This window comes from Rana temporaria, chromosome 5, assembly GCF_905171775.1.
Source record: "Rana temporaria chromosome 5, aRanTem1.1, whole genome shotgun sequence".
Lineage (NCBI taxonomy): Eukaryota > Metazoa > Chordata > Amphibia > Anura > Ranidae > Rana > Rana temporaria.
Genome location: NC_053493.1, coordinates 123,798,698 through 123,825,683, shown reverse-complemented (window position 1 = coordinate 123,825,683; position 26,986 = coordinate 123,798,698). Strand labels below are relative to the sequence as shown.

Genomic DNA, 26,986 nt, shown 5'->3' with positions numbered 1-26,986 from the left:
AGCGCAAGCTTACCTTGCATAGCACACCCACCGGGAGCCGGGCTGAGACCACCAAACTCAATTCACATGTAGCTGAGCACAGGATCCGAACCTCTAGCTGCAGAGGTGAATGGTTTGTCAGCGCAGTGCCAATCGCGTCGAGCCACCGCAGCTCTTCCTCTACTGTCATTTATAAACTATTGTTGGTATTGTAATGGGGATATACAATGTTTTATTGCTCATTTGGGGTGCCATATTGTCTAAAGCATATCAGTTCAAAGAAAATGTATTGTGTTAATTTCTGAACATCAAAGCTGTAAGATATTCATTAGCATCAATAAACACAACATCATGAGGCTAATTATGATAATGTAGCAATTATTAGCTTAACCAAGTTATAATGTTAATATTATAAACAATATATTGTGATTTCTGATAAAAATTGCATAATAAAAATATGCGTTGAATAGTGCTTTGTGAGAACATGGTTTTATTAAAATAGTTTATATTGCTTTTAATTTAATACATTTTTTATTGTTTTTATGTAATTATGAATGTCTAATATTTTAGACTTCAGATTTTAATGGCTTATATGTTATGCCTAGATTCAATAAAAAAAATACAGTTCTCCTGAATCCCTGAAAAAATCTGATTATACATTATTTTACTCATTTTTAACCTTTTAGTAATCCCCTTTTGATCACTGTTTGCTATCTTTTGTGCCAGCCATAGAGGGCCAGATTCACATAGAATTGCCCAGGCGCAACGTATCAGAGATACGCTACGCCGCCGTACCTTACCAGGCGTATTTTGAAATCCTCAAAGATTTCGCGCCGTAAGTTACGGCGGCGTAGTGTATTTCTCGGCGCGTATTTCAAATTGGGCGGGTAGGGGGCGTGATTCATTTAAATGAAGCGCGTCCCCGCGCCAATTGAACTGCGCATGCTCCGTTTTGAAATTTCCCGCCGTGCTTTGCGCAAAATGACGTCGCACCGAAGTCATTTTTTGAACTTAGACGTGAGTTACGTCATTTTCTATTCACGGACGACTTACGCAAAAAAGAAAATTCAAAATTTGACGCGGGAACAACGGCCATACTTTAACATGGCAAGTCTATCTATACGCCGCAAAATAGCAGCTTTAACTATACCCCGGGAAAAGCAGACTAGCGACGACGTAAGAGAATGCGACGGCCGCGCATACCTTCGTGGATCGCCGGAAAAAGCTAATTTGCATACCCGACGCGGAAAACGACGCGAACTCCACCCAGCGGGCGCAGAAGTATTGCACCTACGATCCGAAGGCGTATGAAGTATTGCACCTACGATCCGAAGGCGTACGAAGCTTCGTACGCCTGTCGGATCGAAGCCAGAAGCCGTCGTATCTTGGTTTGAGGATTCAAACTAAAGATACGACGCAGCAAATTTGAAAGTACGCCGGAGTATCAGGAGATACACCGGCATACTCTCACTGTGAATCTGGCCCATAGTTTTCAATTTATAAGATATTTCTAAAATACAGCATGGGCATAGCAAGAATTACACCCCAAAATAAATTCTGCTACTCCTCCTGAGTATGGTGATACCACATGTGGGTGACTTTTCCCAGCCTAGCCACATAGAGAGGTGTAACATCCAAGGAAAACCTTCAAGTGTTCTATGGACATCTAATTTTCTTACTACCAATTTTGAAGAATCTGGAGCACCAGGACACTGGAATTACACACAAAATAACCATATTTTGAAAAGAAAACACCCCAATGTATGGTCTATGAGGCATAATGAGTCTATTGAATATGTCATTTTTTTCCACAAGTTTTTGGAAAATGAATTTTATTTTTATTTTCTTAAACAGAATTGTCAATTTATAAAATATTCCTAAAACTCAGCATGTACATAGCAAGAATTACACCCCAAAATACATTCTGCTTCTCCTCTTGAGTAGGCTATTGCACATGTGTGAGACTTTTTCACAGCCTAGCCATGTAAAGAGGCCCAAAATCCAAGCAGCACCTTTAATTGTTCTAGAGACATAAATTCCACATCACATTTCCTGACTACCTATCACACAAGGCCCTGGAGCACCAGCACAATTTAAACACCCATAAAATTACCAAATTTTTCAAAGAAAATACCCAAATGTATACTCTATGCGGTATGAGTCTTTTGAACGTGTGATTTTTTTCTCAAATTTTGGGAAAATGTGGAAACAAAGTGAAAAATTATTATTTTTTATACAAATTTGCCGGGGGGGCGTTAAAAAGAAGTAGTTAAGCCATTTTTTAGCTCCCCCAACTGCACCCCAAACCCCAAAACATAAAAATTCATTTGGGTACAGTTTTGCAAGGCCACGCAATTGTCATTCAAAGTGTGACCGTGCTGAAAACTAAAAATTGGTCTGGGCAGGAAGGGGGTGAAAATGAACTGTATTGAAGTGGTTAAATACATTTCCTGAAGAATGCCTTCAATCTGCCTGTAAAATGTTGCACCTTTAAGATGTATAAAACCTACTACAGAAAAACTAATATTTACTAGAAAAAAAATGTTGTTTAAAGTGCAGGTAAAGGACTGCTCTAAGCTGCTTTGTTGCTCAATGATGGCAGTGGGGAGTCCCCATTTACAAATGTCATTCCCAGAGGCAGTGAATTGTGTTAGTAGGTGACAGGTTTTTCTTTTTGTGTGAGGTAGTGTACTTTCTACTCCTAGTTTTGTCACCTGGTTCTCATGGTAGATCTTTCTGGAGTTTTCTTTTTTCATTCTTTTATTTTTCTTTTTTAACCACTTGCTTACTGGGCACTAAAACCCTACAAATTGTCACAGATGAGGCAGATGTGCCTCCTTCCTCTTTGGGACCGATGTCCCTTGCACAAGAGCTGTGATTTGCTTTTTTCTCCAAGCTTTTGATTACCAAGCTTTGTTTACATCCCATGATCAGCTGTCATTGACAGCTGATCACGTGGTAAGGGGTCGGGATAGGCCCCTTACTCGGATCTGTGATCACCCGAGTCTCAGTGACTGTGTGCACCGTGTGCGCCCTGCAGGGGTGAGCGAGGAGGAGGACATCTATTGACGGCCTCCCAGCAATTGGGGTCTGTGCTGTGGCTGTCATTCGGCTATAGCATGGACCCCTTAAATAAACAGTTATATTACAACAACAACAAAAAAAACACTGTTAGTCTGTTTATTTACTTATCACATATTTTTTGAATGAGTATAACAACAATCTAGGAAGTGGGGGGTTGTATCCCACAATTGTCAGGCCAGGGTTGTTGGGAAGAGGCTTTTATCATGAAAAACTGGGGGACCCTCATAGCAAGGTACCCCACTTGTTGGAGGCATGTGGCCTGGTACGGTTCAGGAGGGTGAGGATTTTGGGGAGGACCTCACCTTTTTTTCTTGTTTTTTTGCATGGCCGTCTCCCTTAAAACCCATACCAGACCACAAGGCCCTTTTGTTTACATTTTGCTTTCAGCTTGGAATCCCTGGTTGAAAGCTGAATGATGGGGATTAATCATCAATGTTAGGACACCAGTGGCTGCTGGCTCCCAACAACCATCCAGAGAGAGGGAAGCTGCCACATTTACCAGTGGTAGTAATACCGCTGCTAAATGTATCACTTCCTACTGCTGAAGGTGGTTCTACTCACCTGAACATCAATTTAGTTGAGCCATTTACTGAACCTCTGAACAAGAAAAAACAGCAATCTTCCCTATATGTGGCCTGCATATGTACTATAGTATCTGAAAAATATTGTAAAATATTATTTAATGCACGTTGTAGCTCCAAAACGCCTACAAGGTTGCAGGATCTCCAACCCTGAGATACAGAGATGTGTTGATAGAAGGATGAAACTTTTAAAAATTCAGGTATAATGAGACATAACGGCTGTTCTAAAACAAAAAAAAAAAAAAATTCAAGTGCTGCTTAGTTCATTTATCAAACGTGCTCTATTATTGCCAAGAATGTGCTAAGCATACAAACAGCACGAAGAAGAAAAAAAAAACATATTTTTAGCATATAAATAATGGAATATACTTATATGTGTTTTTATGGAGTTAGAGCGAGAATGGCTTCTTCTTTCCATAAAGCACATGTTTGACAGTAATTAATTACCCTCTATCCCTTTGTCTTTCAATTATTTAATATTTGAGTTGTCTGAAAGAAGAATATAAATCTAATTTTTTTCTGCACTATTTGCAAACATGTGTTAGCGCAGTGAAGCTTTAAAGCGACAATCATTCTCTGAAATTGTTCTTATCACACATCATTAACCCTTTCATCACCTGTGTAACCAGATCAAGTTCTCCTGACAGTAAATATTCTTTTTTTTTTTTCTTCTCCACACTCAAGCTCAGTTCAGTTAAACTGACAAAATCCATTTACAAGATTTTATTTTATTTTATATTAGATGTAATTCTGACAGGGAGATTCTGTCTGAGTTATAACTTAAAAGACCAGTGAATCCACAGACGCTGTGACAAGTGCAGTTTCATTTATTTTATATTTAACAACCTGAGAAGTGTTAAATTGTGCAGTAAAATATGGACGGAGGAGAGAAGAGTCGCATTGTGGAACTTCAATTATGTAATGCAGGATTAGGAACACTGACATATTATCAAAAAGAAATGGGCTAAACCTGGGATTAAGGATTACCAGCAGCAAGGTGAGTTCACATACTTCCTTTTGTAGTAGTAATACCTCAAAGGGCACTAAGAAGATCACATGTAAAAGGTGCGCTACATGATGAGGTCATTTAAACAAGAAAACAATAACAATGTTAGGGGATGAAAGGTTAGGGGGTGCAATGAGAATTTACTTGGAGTATAACGCAGTTGTGAAATCCTATTAGAGTACAGTAGGTGAACCCGATTTTGTGTCAATCTCGCTCTCTTTCTCAGCGAGATTGAGCACCTACGAGCCCCATCGCGGGAGCCAGCGCCGAGCTGGCTTGCCGCGATGGATACAGAGCCGTCATAGAAGCGACGGGAGATCCGACTTGGATTCCCGCCAATTCTACACGTGTGCGGCGTTTGTTATGAATCCTAAGGGGGAAGTCCCCGCCGGATTTTAAATAAAAATCCGGCATGGGTCCCCCCCTCAGGAGCATACCGGGCCCTTAGGTCTGTTATGGGTTGTAAGGAGAGCCCCCCTACGCCGAAAAAAACGGCGTAGGGGGTCCCCCTACAATCCATACCAGACCCGTATCCAAAGCACGCTACCCCGGCCAGCCAGGAAGGGAGTGGGGACGAGCGAGCGCCCCCCCCCCCCTCCTGAGCCGTACCAGGCTGCATGCCCTCAACATGGGGGGGTTGGGTGCTCTGGGGCAGGGGGGCGCACTGCGGCCCCCCCCACCTCAGAGCACCCTGTCCCCATGTTGATGAGGACAGGGCCCCTTCCCGACAACCCTGGCCGTTGGTTGTCGGGGTATGCGGGCGGGAGGCTTATCGGAATCTGGGAGCCCCCTTTAATAAGGGGGCCCCCAGATACCGGCCCCCCACCCTAAGTGAATGAGTATGGGGTACATCGTACCCCTACCCATTCACCTGCAAGAAAAGTGGTAAAAACACAAATAAACCACACAGTGTATTAAAATATTTTATTTTTCTGCTCCGGAGGCCGCCCCCTGTCTTCTTTATTAGCTCTTTTACCAGGGGGGGCTTCTTCTTTGACGTCTTCGGGTGGGTGGGGGCCGCCGTCTGGTTCTCTTCCACCGCCGGGGGGGGGTGGCTTTTAAAAAAGCCCCCACCCCCCCGGCGGGTTTCCTCCGGCGTCTTCGGCGGGGCTCTTCTTCTTCCGCTATCCCGACGGGTCTTCTCAACTCTCCGGGGTTCTCCTTCTGTCTTCGCCGCTCTCCGTTGTTGACTCGGCGCACCCCGGTTCTTCGTCTCGCTGTCCGGTGTCTTCTTCCGTGATGTACGTCTTCTCCTTCCGTGCTGTGATGAGTTCTTCTTCCGTGCTGTGACGTCATGTTCTTCACTTCTCTCCTTCTCCCGATGTTGCCACGCCGGTCCTCCTCGCTGAAATGACGGATGCGCGCCTTGCATCGGACCTATATAGGCCTCACAGTCCCATCATGCTCTGTACCTACCCATGTGATACCTACCACGTGGGTAGGTATCACATGGGTAGGTACAGAGCATGATGGGACTGTGAGGCCTATATAGGTCCGATGCAAGGCGCGCATCCGTCATTTCAGCGAGGAGGACCGGCGTGGCAACATCGGGAGAAGGAGAGAAGTGAAGAACATGACGTCACAGCACGGAAGAAGAACTCATCACAGCACGGAAGGAGAAGACGTACATCACGGAAGAAGACACCGGACAGCGAGACGAAGAACCGGGGTGCGCCGAGTCAACAACGGAGAGCGGCGAAGACAGAAGGAGAACCCCGGAGAGTTGAGAAGACCCATCGGGATAGCGGAAGAAGAAGAGCCCCGCCGAAGACGCCGGAGGAAACCCGCCGGGGGGGTGGGGGCTTTTTTAAAAGCCACCCCCCCCCCCGGCGGTGGAAGAGAACCAGACGGCGGCCCCCACCCACCCGAAGACGTCAAAGAAGAAGCCCCCCCTGGTAAAAGAGCTAATAAAGAAGACAGGGGGCGGCCTCCGGAGCAGAAAAATAAAATATTTTAATACACTGTGTGGTTTATTTGTGTTTTTACCACTTTTCTTGCAGGTGAATGGGTAGGGGTACGATGTACCCCATACTCATTCACTTAGGGTGGGGGGCCGGTATCTGGGGGCCCCCTTATTAAAGGGGGCTCCCAGATTCCGATAAGCCTCCCGCCCGCATACCCCGACAACCAACGGCCAGGGTTGTCGGGAAGGGGCCCTGTCCTCATCAACATGGGGACAGGGTGCTCTGAGGTGGGGGGGGCCGCAGTGCGCCCCCCTGCCCCAGAGCACCCAACCCCCCCATGTTGAGGGCATGCAGCCTGGTACGGCTCAGGAGGGGGGGGGGCGCTCGCTCGTCCCCACTCCCTTCCTGGCTGGCCGGGTAGCGTGCTTTGGATACGGGTCTGGTATGGATTGTAGGGGGATCCCCTACGCCGTTTTTTTCGGCGTAGGGGGGCTCTCCTTACAACCCATAACAGACCTAAGGGCCCGGTATGCTCCTGAGGGGGGGACCCATGCCGGATTTTTATTTAAAATCCGGCGGGGACTTCCCCCTCAGGATTCATAACAAACGCCGCACACGTGTAGAATTGGCGGGAATCCAAGTCGGATCTCCCGTCGCTTCTATGACGCGCTTGCTGGGATGTGCTGTCACTATTCCAGTGAGTGTGAGATGTCGGCGAGATCTCGGCACCCTGTCGCCGAGTATCAGCGCGACGCTGTCGTGCTAAAAGCACAATATCACAAACACCTACTGTACAAACCAGGTTTTTTTTTTTCTCAGCGAATAGGTACAGAAACTCCCCCCTTCTGAGTTACCTCTTTTCTCCGTCCCTACCCACCTCTGAGCACTGTCCCTTGGTCCCACCCCCTACCCCCCTCCCGGTAACGCCCCTTTTAGAGAATACAGAAGCAAGTATTATTTTGTGGTGAGTGGGTTTGTATGGAACTTGTTAATGATAACAAGAAAGGCAGTAAAATAGATCCCCTGTAGCTAGCAACAAGGGGTGTCCCCAGCAACATTAGATCCACCCCAGCAACAACAGACTCCCAATAGCCAGCATCAATAGACACTACAGAAGCCAGCAAAAATAGACCCCTCCCTCAACAGTAGATGCCTTCCACCAACAATTATCACCCAGCAACATAAGATAGATCCCCTCCAGCATCACTAAATTCCCCACAAGCCAGCACCAATAGAGCCTCCAGCACACCCCAGCATCCCTTGCCATTACATACATTTATCAATTGAGGTGCCGGAACTGCATTCCCCCGGGTTCCCGCTTGAAAAAAAAAGCCCTGGTACAAACTCTAGAATATTTTAGCTATAAAATGTATTTTATACTCTAACTGTATTAGGAAGCACAATTTATAGAGCAGAGGTGACTATTTTAAATAATTGATATCTGAGTGTAAATACTGAATACTAAATGAGCAATATACATATTGAATATAAAATGGAAACACAATATTGTGTTTGCTTTTTTCTGATGCCTTATGCAACAGTGTATCCTGGCCTAAGCCAACAAGGCCCAGGCCTAGGGCAACAATTTGCAGGGGGGGCAGCACGGAAAGAGTCCCCACCGGCTTGCGCTACACTGTTGTGTAGTGCCAGCCTTATAAGGGGGGACTGGGCTGAGAGGCAAATTAGTCTAGAGCCCCCATAAAGCGGCCGTACTGCTTCCAGTATGCGGACGGTCGGAATTCCGCAACTGTGGGGGGGCTCTGCTTCTAATTTTGACTGTCCCATCATCCTGGACCACAAACCTTCCTCACTGCGCTATATATGTTTTCTGCTGCACCATTGGCATGGTTATATCTTCTTAGTCCTCTCCATAAAATTTTCATACATGTGTGCTTAGAGTAGAACTATAGGCAACACTTTTTATTTTGGATAGAGTAAGGGAGGGTTATATCCCCTGTCAGTTTATTTTTTACCATTCCTGTCCCATTGCAGAGATTCCCCTTCATTTCCTGCCCCATAGCCAAACAGGAAGTGAGAGGAAATCTATCCAAATTAAGGGAATCCATTGCCCCCCGCCCCAGGAACTTATAACTAGTGTCCCCACTCGAAAATTTTAAACAGCAAGGGGTGTGGCCCTGACAAGAAGGAGCGGGTCATATTTAAATTAGGGGGTGCACAAGTTTAGTCAGGCCTAGGGCAGCACAAAACCTAAATACACTATTGGCCTTATGTCAGTAAGATTTTTTTATTGACTTACTGTACATAGACACAACATCATTATACTGTAGTTATACACGTAAGACCCTCATATGGCTGTTTCTTAGTGGTGGTGATAGTAGTATTTTAGTAGTATGTATACTACATATCTTTTCTAGATTTATAGCATATGTTGGGGTGGTATAGGTTTGGTGCTCCTTATATCATACCTTGCATCTGCGTTCTGGTGGTACCGCTGACAGTCTTTAAATCATCTATTTTACATTTGTAGCTGATTGTTTTTTGGATAATTGTTCACTGCGATACAAGGTATAATGGTGAACTGTTATTGATAATTGTATCTGAAATGTGAAATTTTGTATTTTGTTATTACATCTTTACTGCAGAAATTCCACCATCGGACCCCACCGACGACGAACCACAATTGAAATGCGTTGGATTCCACATGTGATTCATTATCAAAATGTGGTACTTGGTGGGCCTAACAAAAGAGACACAAATATATCCACCTAATACTTTTTATTGTTGATGTTTTATTGAAATTTGCAATAATGAAACATTGTATATATATTTTTGTAATTATTATTTTAATGCCTAAAAAATCCTGCATGAGGTATTGACAATTTTTGTATTCTATTATTTGGGATGTGGCATCATGGCTACTCAAAACTGTGGGCCAAATCTTCAAAGGAGATACGCAGGCGGAACTGCTGTTCAGCCTGCGTATCCCTGTGCCTATCTTTGGAAACGATCCTCAGAAGGATTTTTCCAAAGATAGGCAGAAGATCCGAGATCTGTAATAGACTTACACTGTCGGATCTTAGGATGCAGTACCGCATCCGCCGCTGGGGGCATTTCGAGTTGAAATGCCGCTTTGCGTATGCAAATGAGTACTTAGGCAGATCCACAAAGCTTTTTAGCTTTGTGTTTTCTGCGTAAGTTACGTTTTGCATGCGTAAAATTTGGGATGCTTTTACAAGGCCTAAACTGTTTAGCCCTTGTAAAAACAAACCTTTTTTTCGATCGCCGCGATTTTTTTTAAATTTCGAATTTTTTTTCCCGTGACTTTTTTTTTACCCGACGCAAGTTTATTGTCCCGTCGCGATCCACAAAGCCCGGCGTAAAGTACGTTCGCGCGATGCACGTCGGAAAAAATGACGTCACACGCATGCGCCGAACGTCCGGCGCGGGAGCGCACCTCATTTAAATAGGAATCGCCCCCTCGATCAGACGACCGCCTTGCGACGGAGGCACTTAAGTTACACGGCGTGTAATTTCTAGGTAAGTGCTTTGTGGTTCGGGCACTTAGGTAGAAATTTTACGCCTGTGTAACTTAACTGCTGAAAGTTAAGTTAGGCAGGTTTTTTGAGGATTTGGCCCTGTATTTTTAGCCCAATGTATTACATTCTTGGCAAGCTGTAGTAAATCTCAGTATTGGGGTTTGAGTATCGCCAAATGCAGCATGCTTTCAGTTACATGCAGCTTGTACTTAAAGTAATTGTAAAGTCTTGCTTTTTTCTATTAAAATAACAAACATGTTATAATTACCTGCTCTGCGCAGTGCATTTTTACAGAGCAGTCGGCATCCTCCTCTTCTGTGCTCCTGACCCCTCACTCCTGTTGAGTGCCCCCACAGCAAGAAGTTTGCTATGGGGCGCCCAAGCCAAGCTGCAGCTCCTTGTGTCCATTTAGACACAGAGCTGAGGTTCGGCCCCACCCCCTCTTTCTACCGATTGGCTAACTGACCAATGGCGCCACTGCTCTGTGTCAGCCAATCAGGAGGGTGAGTCCCGAATAGCCGAGACATTTGTGGACATCGCTGGACAGAGATGTGGTTAAGGTGAGTATTAGGGGGGCCGGGGGGGGGCTGCTTCACACAGAAGGCTTTTAATCTTATTGCATTGATTGCATTAAGATAAAAAACCTTCTGACTTCACAACACCTTTAAAATGAGTTTGAGATGCTTATGACCTTCTTTTGACCTGTTTCTGACCTCTTGAAGAGATTTGGGTTTGTGGACACAACAACGTCTGCACTAAAAAAACATAAGTGAAATAAAAAAATAATAATAATTATATACACCCTTAAAGGAGTTGTAAAGGAAAACATATTTTTTTTGCTGATATGACTGTTTACAGGGTATAGAGACATAATAGTTAACTGATTCCTATAAAAAAATGATTAAAAATAGATAAAAATCAATCAGATAATGTACCTGCAGTTTCTAGTTTCGTTTTTGCATGTTGTTTCCTGCTTCTGTGATGTACAGAGCCACAGAGCCAATACAGGGCAGTGATGGTTTGGAAAATGAAACTGATTGGTGCTGTGGGGTTTTAGACACACAGTAATCACACCTCCTTGATTAGTGACCACAGAGAGAAAGCTCCCAGTACTGTGGTTATCAGGAAACAGACAACCAGGAAGTATGGAGATCAGAGAAGAATTACAGCAACTTGAGAGCAAAAACGAACAATGAGGACATGAAAACAGCACTGCATTAAGGTAAAGGAAGCTATTAAGATAAAATAAACAATTTCCTTTACAAACCCTTTAAACATGGGCGGGGCTTCTAATTGCTGATGAACAACTTGTGCTGTACCAAATCACAGCACAGATGGGGTGTCCGCCCAGCCACCATATATCTACATAGGGCAGTCTGCTAGTGGGTAATAAGCTTTTTTTTTCTTCTTCTTTTTTTTGGGGGTTTTACAGTTTTTCTTTGATTATAATGGACACATATAGCTTGCTTTCGGGTCCATGTGCATTCAGCCTACATTTTAGATCATTTTTGGATGCTTCTGACATCATTCAGAATTAATTCACAGTTACATATGAACTGCAGTTTACCTCCTTCAAACTGCAGTTGACCTCATTCTAACAGGCAGTATATCTTCCTACATCCTTCCTCTAAGCTGCATCAACGTATTTCAAGCTGTTATTAAGTTCCAATTGACTTGTATGGGAAGAGAAGAAGTAGTTCCGTAAGCAAAAGCCCATTGACAAAAGCCCATTTTTTAGATTGTAAGCTTTAATGAGCAGGGCCCTCTGATTCCTCTTGTGCCAAATTGTAATGTAACTGTAATGTCTGCCTTTATTTTCTTAAGCGCTGCACAAACTGTTGGCGCTATATAAATCCTGTATAATAATAATAATTGACAAAGGCTCTAAGGTTATTTTAGTTTGCTTAGAATCCAATCTTCATTTCTGTATAACCCAAAAGTGCTGTTGTCTACTTTCTTTACAAAAAAGGAGAGGTGACTAGTAGACATGTGCACACTGAAATATTTTGTTTCGGAATTTAGTTTTCTCCGAAAAATACATTTATTTAGTTTCTTTTGAAATTCGTTTTTTTATTTATTTATTTAGTTAAAAAATGCATTCGTCTGAAAATCTGCCATTGAAGGCTTATGGTGTCTGTCGAATGTTCTAATACGATTTGAAGGAGCAGCTAAACTGTACAATGCCGCAATCATACATTTCCAGTCGAATGATCCGCCTACAAGCTATAGAAGAATCCTAATGTTGCATGACACTAGTAATAATTATATTTATAAATTAACATTTAATATATTTATAAATTAACATAGTCAACCAACATTAAAATTCTTCTATAGCCTTCTATTGCATTTGAGCGGAAATGTACGATTGCCTCGTCATACAGTTCAGCTGCTTATCGAATCTTCTTAGAACTTTCGACAGACACCATAAGCCTTCAATGACAGATTAGACGTTTGTATGTTTTTTGCTGCTTCGTCGAATCTTTGTCGTTCATGTCGAATGGTCTACCCCAACACTGTCTCTATAATGTCTAATCTTTTATCTCTATGTCAAATCTATCCTCTCTATGTAGAATAATCTTGGACTAATAGGCCTCGTACACACGACCGAGAAACTCGAAGGGTGAAACACATCGTTTTGCTCGTCGAGTTCATTGTTAGGCTGTCGAGGATCTCGGCGAGCCAAATTTCTCCATTGCCGTTGAGGAAAAAGAAGACATGCTTTCTTTTTGGCTCGACGAGATCCTCGACAGTTTCCTCGTCGAAAAGTGTGTACACGACCGGTTTCCTCGACAAAAAAAAAAAACAGCAAGTTTCTTGCTGGTTTTTGCCGAGAAACTCGGTCGTGTGTACGAGGCCTTAGAGTTAGGTTAGGCACATTTGACCACAGGTTCGATAGAAACAGATTGCTATTGTCAGCGTCATGTCGAATCTCCTATCTATATTGAACTGTTGTAGTAACGAAAACAATCATTTTTTTTATGCCGGATCTTTTGGATTTCGGATTCTGCGCGTTAGTTTTCGTTTGCTAAAATGATAACGAAAATACCCAAGATTTGGACGAAAATGCATTCGGACGAAAACTAATGCACATGTCTAGTGACTAGTACTAAAGGATCTAAATAATTGAACTAGTTAATATAACATGTAATCTTCATGCTGCTTAGTCTCAAATAGTGATGTGTGAACTGCTCCAAACAATTTTTTACAAAACAAGCTTCTACTTTAATATAATCATTTATTCTTCTACAACAACTTGTAGCAATAGTATTAAATATTGTGTGTCAGAAACACAGTGGCCATGATTCAATAAAGCATTTATGATGATATTCTGGCAGTATGGTCACATTAGAAAGTCCTGTGCATAATCCATGAAAGCTTTACGACAGTTCTGCTAATAGTTCTGGCACATGCAACAGAGTCAATTAGTTCTTATGTGTGCCACTTTCACAATCTGTCATTGTTGGCTGCAAAAAATAAAATAAAAAAATGACAGCCATTTTGAACATAAGTTAAAAAGAGTGTGTATACTGTGGCTACCCTTTGTCTATACATTGGGAGGAGTGTTTCTGAGTTTGTTGAATGGAGCAAAATTTAGGAAGTCAGAGAGAAGACACATGTTCATTGTCCATGCTGGCCTCCATACAGAAAAGAAGAGTAGAGGACTATGTCCCCCACCACAGTGGAACAAAACAGTAGAGCCTGGGACAGTCCGAATGGAGCCTGCACAAAGACCCAGATTCCACCGTCAGCCCAAAACCCCCAGACCCACCCCATTGCCTGCAGGATTTCAGCAGACATCACAGGCATTGGTTGCTGTTTTAGTCTATTGAGCTGCTCACTGTATAGCAGGGCATGTGGTGTATTTGGGGAGACCAGGGAAGATTTGTGAACCTCCTGGGGTTTTCGTATACTTTCCCCTTCAATGATAATGGTAAACAGGACAAATAGAGAGGGTGAACCTCCTTAATGGGGGCACTGACCGAAATAAAAACTGACAGGATTTCTAATCCCTCCCCACTCTAAAAAAAGTTTTTCCTTTAATTATACTTTAACTCCTGCTGTACTGGTATGGCAGCTTGGAATGACTTCTCCAACTGTCCGCTACTTTTTAGTAGATTGGAATATCTTTGTGACAAATTCATGTACATGTTCCTGACAGGTATATGAATCTGGTCAATATTCCTATCGCACACGTTCCTGGCAAATATGGCTCATAAAATGGTGGGTGCTGCAGCGATTACCAGTTGGGTCCTGGAAACATCAGGCAAGCGTACATATTCGCCAGCACACCATGAATCGACAACTTCTGTCGAAGGTTTCTTTAATGAAAGAGATCACATCACAAAGAAAAAGTGCAATGTTTCGAAGCCACGCAGGGCCCCTTCATCAGACATGCCTGACGAAAGGGCCCTGTGTGGCTCCAAAACATTGTACTTTTTCTTTGTGATGTAATATCTTTCATTAAAGAAACCTTAGGAAGGAAGTTGTTGATCCGTGGTGTGCTGGCGATTATGTATGCTATATGAATCTGTCACACTCAGTGACATGTGGACCCATAGCACACTTCTAAAGATTGTCTTCATCATTTCCTATGAATTACAGAGAGTTTGTTGTAGAATCACAAGAATTTGAGGGCTGTTACTGACACGTTTTAAATATATGATATTCTCATCTTCATTTGCAAATCCTATTAAACCTGACGTGTGACATATCCCTGTTTTATTGTAATGCAGAGCAATAACAGTCTTCAGGCTTCTTCTTGGCATACTATGCCATTTTTTTTATAAAGCTTTAAACACTATTCCATTTAGTAGTAATTTTTAGTTCATTTCCAACTTCTTGTTAGGGGTAACAAACTAGTAATTTAAAACCATGGGATATGATTTCCATCAAATGGGAGCATAAGGAAGCCGAGCTGTGAATGGTGTTTGTGGCCACATTGTGCTGAACAGTGGGTTAAAGTACATCTAGTCCCTGACTGAATGACATTTAATTTGCAAAAGCACTGTAGATCATAAATACTTCCATATAAATCCAATTAATCAACTCAGGCATTTCTAGGAGTGGAGTCTCGTGTTTGCACAGGGCTAGGGTGTGTGGATATTCGTGAAGATATTCCCTTTGCCACACCCACAAGCTGCTCTCCCATAGCATTTCTGATGGCGAAACTTCCTAGGAGATGATTTTAAGAGTGCACATTTATCAATATAATTTACTTCCCCGAGTTCCCCCGAGTTCAGCTTTCAAAAGTATCTCATCCTCCTAGATCCATACTTACCTGCATCTGATAATTTCAGCTTTTAGCAATGTATGCAGCCTACATCCAAAATCTTCATTGTCACTGGCCATGCCTGTACATTGGATTCTCATGGGCGTCTCCAAAGCCTCTAAAGAAGTTAACGAGAAGCAACCTTGCAGACACAGCCCAGCAGTAAGGGGGGAGGATTGGTTAGGGGTCTTCACTTCACAAAATATTTGGAGCAAAGATGATATACAAAAAATATAAGTTTTTCCAAAAAAATTACAACAGTAAAGTTAGCCCAATTTTTTTTATATTGTGAAAATAATGTTACGCCAAGTAAATTGATACCCAACATGTCACACTTCAAAATTGCGCCCGCCCGTGGAATGGCGACAAACTTTTACCCTTAAAAATATCCATAGGCGATGTTTAAAAAGTTGGCGCTGATCACATATGCGTTCGCTTCTGCACGCGAATTCGGCGGGACAGGTGCGTTTAAAATGTATTTATTTTTCTTATTTAATTTAACTTTTATTTTTATTTTTTACACTGTTTTTTTTTTTTAAATTGTGTCACTTTTATTCCTATTACAAGGAATGTAAACATCCTTTGTAATAGAAAAAAAGCATGACAGGACCTCTTAGATATGAGATCTGGGGTCAAAAAGACCTCAGATCTCATATTTACAATACAATGCAAAAAAATAAATGTAATTTGAAAAAATAAAAATATAAAATGGCCCTTTATGGGTGTAAGTGACGTTTTAATGCCGCTTCCGCCCTGCGGTGGTATGGAGATGGGTGGGGACCATTTTCCCCTCACTAGCCTCCATTCTCAGACAGCTGAAGGCCCTCTCTGATAAAAGCGAATCCGCAGCAGAGACCACTATTATAGGAAACCGGATCGCCTGCTGAAGAAGAGGATACCGGGGTTATGGCAGCTAGCTGCTGCCATAACAAAGATATCCCTCTTCAAACAGCCGATGTATATCGGCGTGCGGCGGTCCAAGAGTGGTTAAACTGAATGGGTTGTTTTACAAGGTGATCGTTTAATTTAATTAACAAATACTTAAAATTGGAAAAATAATAAATGATTCCACCATATATAATTAACAAACTGAGATGTTAATGTTGAATTTTTCCCAGTCAATACTCAACAGTTTCTTTGCCACAACTTAATATTGAGCAGATAGCCCTGTTTTTTTATGTCTATAGTATTTCTCATTTGGATAATATTCAGTTCTGTCTCTTTTTTGACCTTTTTACTGTGCCTGTCAGCCACCATTGCCAACTTCCTGAGAACTGATTATTTCTTGTAGCCTAAGGTTCTGTCAAAAGTCCAACGTACACAAAGACTTTCATCTCAATTCCCTTGAAGCTGCAATGCTAATCACATGACCATTATAGATTGGGGCTGGAGCAGGTAACACTACAGAAACCAAAAAGATGTCATTCAGACTCTTCTTAAAGATGAACAGCATCAATAGGAAATCAATGCATTTAAAAGATCACAAATGTTTCTACCATACTCACTTTTACAAACACAATTGTAATAAAGATTAATATATTAATATATTAATAGTAAAAAGGTGAAGTATGAGCTTTTAGGCCCCTTACAAAATAATCTAGAGTGGGTGACTGGGGACAAAGAGAAGGCTAATGTATTAAATGCTTTCTTCAGCTCTGTGTATACAATGGAGCATGGGGGAGCTCATGTCCATAATGGGGGTGGTAGTGACACAGCCCCAAATCCACAATGGCTCAAAAGTGATATGGTCCAGAAATATTTAGACAGAATAAAGGTGGATAAAGCACCAGGACCAGATGGCATCCACCCACGGATCCTAAATTACATGCCAAATGTGGCATGTAAGGGGGCAAGGAGTGGATTAAGCGGAAGTTCCATTTTTAGGTGGAACTCCGCTTTAAGAAAGGCCTGGATACTTTCCTAAATGTACATAATATAACCGAGTACTAAGATTTGTAGGTAAAGTTGATCCAGGATAAATCCGATAGATCCTCTCGGGGGATCAGGAAGGATTTTTTCCCCTGCTGTAGCAAATTGGATCATGCTCTGCTGTTTTTTCTTGCCTTCCTCTGGATTAACTGTGGGTATGAAGTTGGGTGTATGGGATTGTACTGTGTTTTTTATTTTGTTTGTTTATTTTTTTGTGGTTGAACTGGATGGACTGTTCAACCTGACTAACTATGTAAACGGTATGAGATATAAATACATTTATAGACACAATTGTTTGAGTGAATGTCAGTAGGTCTGTTTACAATGAAAATAAAACTCAACACCTAATGCCCTGTACACACGATCGTTTTTTCCGTGGCGACGTGGGCGGGCCTGCCATTTAAAGGCTTCCACGCATGCGTCAAAGTCATTCGACGCATGCGAGGGACGGCGGGCGCTCGGACATGTACGGTAGGTCTGTACAGACGACCGAACATGTCCGAGCGGGCAGGATTCCAGCGGACGGTTTTAAAACACGTCCAGGAATATTTGTCTGCTGGGAAAAGGCCCGGCGGGCAAATGTTTGCTGGAATTCGGCCCGCTCGCGCCTACACACGACCGAACATGTATGCTGAAACTGGCCCGTGGACCAGTTTCAGCATACATGTTTGGTCGTGTGTACGGGGCCCTAAAGTCAGTAAAAATATAGTATTTTTAAACTACCACACAATACATGAACGCACGACAATGCATGTCAATGTGCACTTTGGTTTGAATGAGTGCTTATAGGAATAATACAATTAGACAAGCCAACTGATCTTATCGTAACTAGCGCTGAATATAAGTAGCTATGTAGCAAAAAGGTATATGTTGGATCCTAGATAATAGACGCTTGATGGGTTCAGTGGTGGAAGGAGACAGGTAGAGATGAGGGATGGGCGAATGAGCAGGCCATGGTGTCCTTAACCACTTAAGACCCGGACCATTATGCAGGTTAAGGACCTTGCCCCTTTTTGCGATTCGGCACTGCGTTGTTTTAACTGACAATTGCGCGGTCGTGCGACGTGGCTCCCAAAAAAAATTGGCGTTCTTTTTTTCCCCACAAATAGAGCTTTCTTTTGGTGGTATTTGATCACCTCTGCGGTTTTTATTTGTTGCGCTATAAACAAGAACAGAGCGACAATTTTGAAAAAAAATGAATATTTTTTACTTTTTGCTATAATAAATATCCCCAAAAAAGATATATTTTTTTTTTCCCTCAGATTAGGCCGATACGTATTCTTCTACCTATTTTTGGTAAAGAAAAATAGCAAAAAGCGTTTATCGATTGGTTTGCGCAAAATGTATAGCGTTTACAAAATAGGGGAAAGTTTTATGGCATTTTTATTAGTATTTATATTTTTACTAGTAATGGCAGTGATCAGCGATTTTTTTCATGACTGCGACATTATGGCGGACACATCGGGCACTTTTGACACATTTTTGGGACCATTGTCATTTTCACAGCGAAAATTGCTATAAAAATGCACTGATAACTGTAAAAAAAAAGACAATGGCAGTGAAGGGGTTAACCACTAGGGGACGCTAAAGGGTTAAGTGTGCCCTAAGGGAGTCATTCTTACTGTAGGGGGCGTGGCTTTAGGTGTGACATCACTGATCGTCGTTCCCTATATCAGGGAATAGACGATCAGTGTCACTGCCACACAGCTCCTGTGACCGATCGCGGAATTTGATTTGATTTTTTCTGCTCACTCTGCTCACTGCTCCTGAAAAAAATAATGCCACGTACACGATCGGATTTTCCGTCTGAAAAACCTTGGATGGTTTTTACGACGGAATTCCGCGCAAGCTTGGCTTTCTGAATTTTTGACCGTCAAGAACACTACGACGTGCCGAGAAAATTAAGTTCAATGCTTCCGAGCATGCGTGGAATTGTTTTCGATAGGAATTTTTTGCAACGGAAAATTTGAGAACCAGCTCTCAATCTTATGTTGGTGGAAATTCTGACAGCAAAAGTCCAATGGAGCATACACACAGTCGGAATTTCAATTCAAAAGCTCAAAAGCTGGAATTTCTGATCGTGTGTTCAGGACATGAAATAAAAAAAAAATATGTATTGATACATGTCCCCCAAGGCAGTACCCAGATCCCCATACCCCTTTTATGGCCAATTACTTGCATATAAGTCTTCAAAATGGGCACATTAGATTTTTCCGATTCAGCTCCTATGGACTTTAATGGGGTTCTCCATTCAGGTTAGAACATTTCCCCTGTTCGGAGTTCTGCTGTGAACCAAACAGGGGGTGTTCGGCCCATCCATAGAAGAGACAGGTAGCTTGACCATTGATATACCAATTCTGCAAATGAGAGCACAGAGCAAAACAATCTCTCGACACAGGACTAAAATGATTTGCACTTACACAATAACACAATAACTGTTATTTTAAAAGGAGGTATAAAAGCTGCATTTTATCATGAAAAAGAGATCCTTAAATATTATATAGCTCTTGGATTAATGTCTAACATGTATACTTCATTGCTTATTTTTTTCTTCAATAAAATAAAACCTTGATTCTATATGTAGTGCCCTGCTCCTATAATTTAGTTATCTAAGCTGTAGTTTAGCTCAGAATTTTATGCCAAATTATGGGTTTCTGTTCCAGTTCAGCTGTGTTGCGCATCTTCCACCTGACTGTGGGTGTCGCTGTCACCAGAAGTCAAGGTTTGAAATGCAATGGGCTAAGTGTATTGGGTGCCTCTTTCCCAGAAGCAGCCCAGTGTCGTGGTCCCCGCGCTGTGCATTATGGGGAGGGGTACTTAAGGGACAGACACCATTCTGGCAGGGTCTTCCGATTCTGACCTGATGGCCCTCCTGGCCTCAGGGATTGGTTAGCAGCCTTTTGGTCTCGAGGCCTGTTGGCCCGATGCTCCATTACTGAGAGTAGGCCCAGGAGGTTCTGAGGCCTTTTGGTCCAGGGGTGGTCCTGTGCTGTCTTGCCTGAGGGACGAGGCCGAACAATTGGGGATCCAATTGGAGGACGCATCCTGGTCAAATTACCTCACTGTGCGGCCGGCTTGGCTGAAAGATCCTGGCACCGTGAGCTGTGCATTTTCTTTGGAACTTTGCAAAGTGTGTGTGTGGTTACATGATCCTGTGGCAGAAGACCGTGTAACGGCTCAACGGCACTCATCAAGTCTGTGGCAGAGACTTTTGAATAAGCTTTGCAACGGTTGTTAGGTCGGTGAGAGAGGCCTATCCGGTGGTTGCTGAATCCAGTGTGGAAATGATATGTCCTCTGGATCCAATATCATACCCGTGAGCCGCAAAGCAAGGTACCTGAATCTTCCCTACCCCTCCACCCCTCTGACGGAACTTGTTTAATAAAACTCTTGAAGAAAAAGAATCAAAGTGTTGGTGTGGACATTTGTAACTCTTCAAGAAGGACCCCTAGGACAAGCATGGTGAACAGTAAGGTAATGGCAGGCCCAAATCTAAACCAACAGCTCCTTCGGGGGTAGTGCTACATATACAATATAATATCGAACAATCTCTTACATTTTATGTTCTAATGAGCAGGGCCTTCTGATTACCCCTTACCCATACCTCCCAACTTTTTGAGACGGGAATGAGGGACACCTATCAGCAAAAGTATGCAGGCATAGGACACGCCCCTTGCCACGCCCCCTTAAAGGAGAATTGTACAAAAAAACAAGATTGGTTAAACCCACAAGTGTTTTTTTTACCACTACTATTCCTTTATATTGGCTTTTCGAATTTATAAATGCAGCAATTTAGAAATCAGATGAACAGTTTGGCACTGGGAAACACTTTTTGATAGATAAAAAGTGCATTTTATATACATCTATATAGATCAGACCAAAATGAGGGACAAATGAGGAGGAATGAGGGACAGAGGGACATTGTTCCAAATCAGGGACATTTGGGAGGTATGCCTTACCTCTTGTGTAAAATATTTGGAAAAAGTATGGAACATGCTTTGCATTTGTCAGTTAAAGGGGTTTTCCACCCATTTTTTAAGTTTATTAAAAGTCAGCAGCTACAAAAAGTGTAGCTGCTGGCTTTTAATAAACTGACACTTACCTGCTCCAGCGTTCCAGCGACGCGCCGGCCGGGGGTTCGCTCCTCTCCCCCCCTCCCCGGCCGGCGTCTTCATTGTCACTGTGGGCACCCGGCCATGACAGCTTTCGACTTCACGGCCGATCGCCTACAGGGAGGGGCTGCCAAAAGGCGAATTAAGCTTAATCGCCTTTGCAGCCCCTCGGCAGAAGGAGGAAGTGGGACAGGAAGTCCCCTTCTCCTGAAGCCCCCACTCCCCCCCAAAAAAATTACATGCCAAATGTGGCATGTAAGGGCGAGAGGAGTGGGTTAAGAGGAAGTTCCATTTTTGGGTGGAACTCCTCTTTAACAACGGTAAACTTTAAAAGGACTAACACGTATGTCTTTGTATTTGCAAGAACGTACTAATTAAAAATAGAAACTCAGGAACTTACGTGTACTTGCCACAGCAAAATTATTTGCAAAAAAATCTCAATGTTTTCAAATATATGACAGTGTGACAAGGAGTTTGAGAATTTCATTGAGTGAGACACTAAAACTCGCAGCATGATCAACAATGCCATATAAATTGCCATTAATATTTTAAAGGCATTGTACATATGGGCTAGAAATCTTTACAGAAACAGTACATTAATTATTCTTGATGTTGGCAGGAAGTGATCTAACAGGTAGTGAAATTGTGGGTATGAGCAGACTTGTGAGATCAACAGAGCTGCAGGCAATCACCATGTGCTCTGGCGAGTGAGAATTCCATCTTGACCATTGCAGAAACATGCATCAATCATCAGAACATAATAAAGTCCCTGGTTTAAAGCTAAGTATTAATTAATTGTGTATATGCATGTTTACTTTATTATATGCTTAAACTAAGTTAAATAGATAGTTTGTGGTTAACTGTTTGTGTATGCATGTGTATGACTAGAGACACTATTTTCTCCTTACACATGACACTACGTTTAACACTCTGTACACCTATTTATATATGTATTCAGTACACATACCCTTTTTACTCCTTATATGTGTAAAGGACTATACCTTGAGGATTGCTGTACAAATATTTAACAATAGTAAAGCATTGGGGACCTGTAAACTGGGATCATGTTGATAATTAATTGAAGTGGGCTTTATTTTTAAGGCTGATTAAAAATGCTACAAAGATTGTTGAAGGGGAGTTGGCATGCACAAAAACCAGGAAAGAGCAGGAGGCATGCAACTCCTTCGGCTACAGATATTCCATGAATACAGACAGCATCTCCCCGCAGGGATGTAGTCCCAAGGGAGGGGGCGAGCACGCTGACTAACCCCCAGACAGAACGGCTTGGATGATGGGGGCAAGCTTACTGAGGAGGAACAGGAAGTGAGAAATTAAGACAAAGAAAAAAAACATTTAGAAGGAAAATCAAAGGAAAAGGTAAGTGAACCAACAATGCACTAGCTTAAAGGAACCTATTTAGAAAATAAAAAACAAACCTTTACAACCGAATGTTTGTTGCAAAGAAAATTGCTAAGTATGCTTTTCCTTTGAATGGAGCTTGAGGTGATGGAATCTCTGACTTTCCCTTATGCTCCGTATATGGAATCCACAAATGAGGAAAAATGAAGAGTATAAACTTACAGTGGCATCAGAAGATTTATGTGACACTGCTAGCAAGACAAATGCTTTAGAACCTAGAGTATTCAAAGTTCAAGCTGCAGTGGTTTTGAAGTGTGTTCAGCCTATTGTAGAAAGGGCAGAGGATTTGAATAAGCAGTGTGCAATCCTGATGAACTTATTTAATGAGTGTTCCGCCTATCACGGAACAGGATATGGAGGAGCGTGACTTTTTAACACTGCCTGTCCGCCATATGCATGTCACGGTACACTGACTCGAGTATAAGCCGAGTGGGTCACTTTCAGCCCAAAAAAAGGGCCGAAAAACTTGGCTTATACTCAAGTATATATGGTACTCAGCTGTTGAGACATGCCTCCATATTAATTTTGTGTGTTTGTCCTGAATTAATGAGTAGGTAGTTTCTAGTTGCTGATTTTTCGATATTATGCTACAAAAATAGGTTAAATGTATTGATATGGCCAATTTGGTCTTTTGGAAAGCTTATAAAGTTGTTTGGCTAGTCTGAAAAGCCTGGCTAAACAGGAAGTGATGCTGACAGGAAGTAATCTAACAGGTAGTGGAACTGTCGGTAGAAGATGACGGTAGAAGGTGGTTTGTGGTTAGAAAAATAGAGCTGCATAAAATTTAAATAGGGTGATCAGCAATCCATTTTGACCATTCACAGAAGCATGAATCAACCATCATAACTAACTAAAGTCCCTGATTTGGGATAAGTAATAATTTTGCATGTGAATTATGAAATTTTATATGCTTACACTACGGTAAATAGACAGTTTAGGGTTGATTGATTGGTTATGTGTTAGAAAACTGGTAGCACTGTGGTTTCCAGACCTTAATGATTTAGGCCGCGTACACACGATCAGACCATCCAATGAGAACGGTCCGATGGTCTGATGTGCCTACACACCATCGGTTAATGAACCGATCGTGTCAGAACGCGGTGACGTAAAACACAACGACGTGCTGAAAAAAACGAAGTTCAATGCTTCCAAGCATACGTCGACTTGATTCTGAGCATGCGTGGGTTTTTAACCGATGCTTTTGCATACTAACGATCGGGTTTGACCTATCGGTTAGGCGTCCATCGGTTCAATTTAAAAGCAAGTACTCATTTTTTTGACCATAGGATAACTGACCGATGGGGCCCACACACGATCGGTTTGGATCGATGAAAATGGACCTTCAGTCTGTTTTCATCGGTTTTGACCGATCGTGTGTACGGGGCCTTAGTCTCAGGTCCCACAAGCGTGTGTTTCCCAGGAGCCAGCAGATCCCAATAATTAGTCTCCACCTGATTCTGTCTCTTAAGAGGGTAATTTAACTGCTCCTCTAATTCTCCACAGTCGTTCAGCCTTTTGTCCAGTGTGGCCAAAGCAAAGGATCCTGCTGCCTTTATGTTTCAATAATTTTTATTGAAGTTTAACAATACAAAGTATAAAGATCTCAGCTCTCCAATATACCGGATACAACCTAGTCAGAGAGTCATACATTGAATATTCCAAAAGGCTGAAGGAATCTTCCAAATATAGCATAACTGGACCATTCTCACTTTCTGATGTGAGCCATAAAACTTTCGCTCAAGGAGTTATGATACAATATATAACCCTAGCTAAACCGCAAATTCTAAACTAAATACAATATCATTGCGTCCAAAACCTAGAGCTTTTTTTTTTTTCGCCCCAAGGCCTTAGCATATGTTCCACCCGCTGGGAGGGACCAGGTCCCCATCTGACTACCAGGGGAGTATCCTGCTGCCTTTAAACTTGTGATCCTTCATCTGTATCCTGCTTTCTTGTTCCTGTCATCCTGTCCCAACTGTCTTAGACATGGTATCTTGTTGTTACTGTTTGATCTTTCTGATTTGTCTTACCCGTGGTTCTTTGCCCCTTCTGCCAGAGGCAGCCTTATCCCACTGCTTTGTATACAGTTTAGCTTAATTGGGGAGAATATTAGTTAGGTAGTCTTTCACCAGGTTTCACTCATCACATGTGTTTCACTATTGCTTGTATTTGTTTGTGCTATTGTATCATTTTGTCAGTTGCTGTATTCTTAAAGCGGAGTTCCGCCATTTTTTTTTAAGTCAGCAGCTACAAATACTGCAGCTACTGACTTATAAAAAAAAAAATAAGGACACTTACCTGTCCAGGGCGCCCGCGATGTTGGCACCCAAAGCCGGTCTGTCCCTCGATTTTGGGATGCTGCCTCCGCTATCTTCGGTAAGGGAATCAGCAAGTGAAGCCTTGCGGCTTCACAGCCTGGTTCCCTTATGTGCATGTGCAACTTGAGCTGCGCGATCCCACTGGTCCCTGATGTTTTCTGGGACCTGTGTGTCTCCCAGAAGACAGCTGGGGGACGGAGGAGGCATGGCATAGATAGCCGTGGGTGGCTTGGCTCTCTATGCCCGGAAGTGTGAGCAAAGTATCTGTGTTAGACAGGTATCTGCTCCCCCTTCCCCCCTGAAAAATGCCAGCGTGACACTCGAGGGGGAAGGATTCCGAAAAGCAGAATTTCCATTTTTGGGTGGAACTCCGCTTTAACACATTTAATTATAATATTACCTAGTTTGAGTCTAGTCTCCTCTGCGCAGCTACACATATCTGGTCACTACTGCTTTTGCAGCATACTAACACTTGGTATCACAACAGAATGCATATGTATGACTAGATTCAGTATATTTTCTATGCTTGTTACCATATGTTTACCACTCTGTACACCTTGTTACACCTTCTATACAGTAAAGATACCCTTTTTACCCCCTATTTGTGTAAATGCCTACAGTTCCTTGAAGACTGTCATACAACCCAAGACAAATATTCTCAAAAGCAAAACAAGATCCTACCCGTTGTCATTATAACCTCATTCATGGTAGGCAGCTGAAAATTCTGGCTACATTATTAGCAATATCAAATTAGAGAAAAATTCAATAGGAAGCAAGATAGATCATCTTGTCATGTTAATAGGGTGGGCAAAGCTAAAACAGCAGACCAAAAAATCTTGTTTTCAGATATATCAATAATATCAACTCCAAAATGCAAGTTTTGAGTTTGGCTACCCTTTTCAAATAGTATATCTTGGTATTGTAGCACAAATTCTATATCATGGTTTGCATGCTGTTTGTACGGAAAGTCACTCATACTTACGTATACTATTTGAAGACCATGCACCTTTCTCATATTAACAAATTTAATACAAAGCGAGACAACTTATTTAAATCATATAACGTTTTTTTCTCTTTTAAGGCTTTTTTTCGCAAGAACAAACAGCATATAATTTTTGTCCTCTAACTGGGTTTGTGTCTCAATGCAAACTATACAGATTTCCCTCTCTGTGGGTATACAAATTCTTCAAGCTATTTTCACAGCTTTGGAATTATACCAGCATGACAATTCGCATTTTTTGTATACTTTTTTTATTACCTTACACCAGGCAACCTGCCAGACCAATAAAAGTAAAAGAACTTTACACTAAACGGTTATAGATTTTGTATCATATTGTTGTAACGCCAGTCTGGGCACGATGACAAAAAAAACTTCCGTATATAGAGTCATGCATCTTAAGTTTTAAAAGATTGGCTACTAAACACTTATTGTATTGTAATTATTGATTACGTTATTAATATAATAATTATATACTCACTCTTTGTTAATTCCTATATATATATGCACTAATTACCAAAAGATTTTTCTTAAAATGGAAAAATTATGTACTTGTTTATTTCTATTTCATTGTAGAAATTTACTTCCATAGTCCGAGCAATTTGACCGGAAAGGTACGATTACGGTATCTTACAGTTTAGCTGCTTGTTGAATCTAGACACAGATTGCTATTGTCAGCGTCATGTTGAATCTATATCGAACTGTTGTAGCAACGAAAACAAAAGGAAAGCATTTTTTTATGTCAGATCTTTTTGATTTCGGATTTTGCGCGTTTACTTTCACTTGTTAAAACGATAATGAAAATACCCGAAATTTGGACGAAAATGCATTCGGACGAAAACAAATGCACATGTCTATTGCATAATGATTATTGCGATCTACCACTTTTGT

General features: G+C 42.0%; 1 protein-coding gene across 1 annotated transcript in view; it reads right to left on the bottom strand.

The window, feature by feature from the left end:
- Positions 1–26,986, bottom strand: part of GADL1 (glutamate decarboxylase like 1) — a 427,714-nt gene that overhangs the window by 345,075 nt on the left and 55,653 nt on the right. The window lies entirely within an intron of this gene.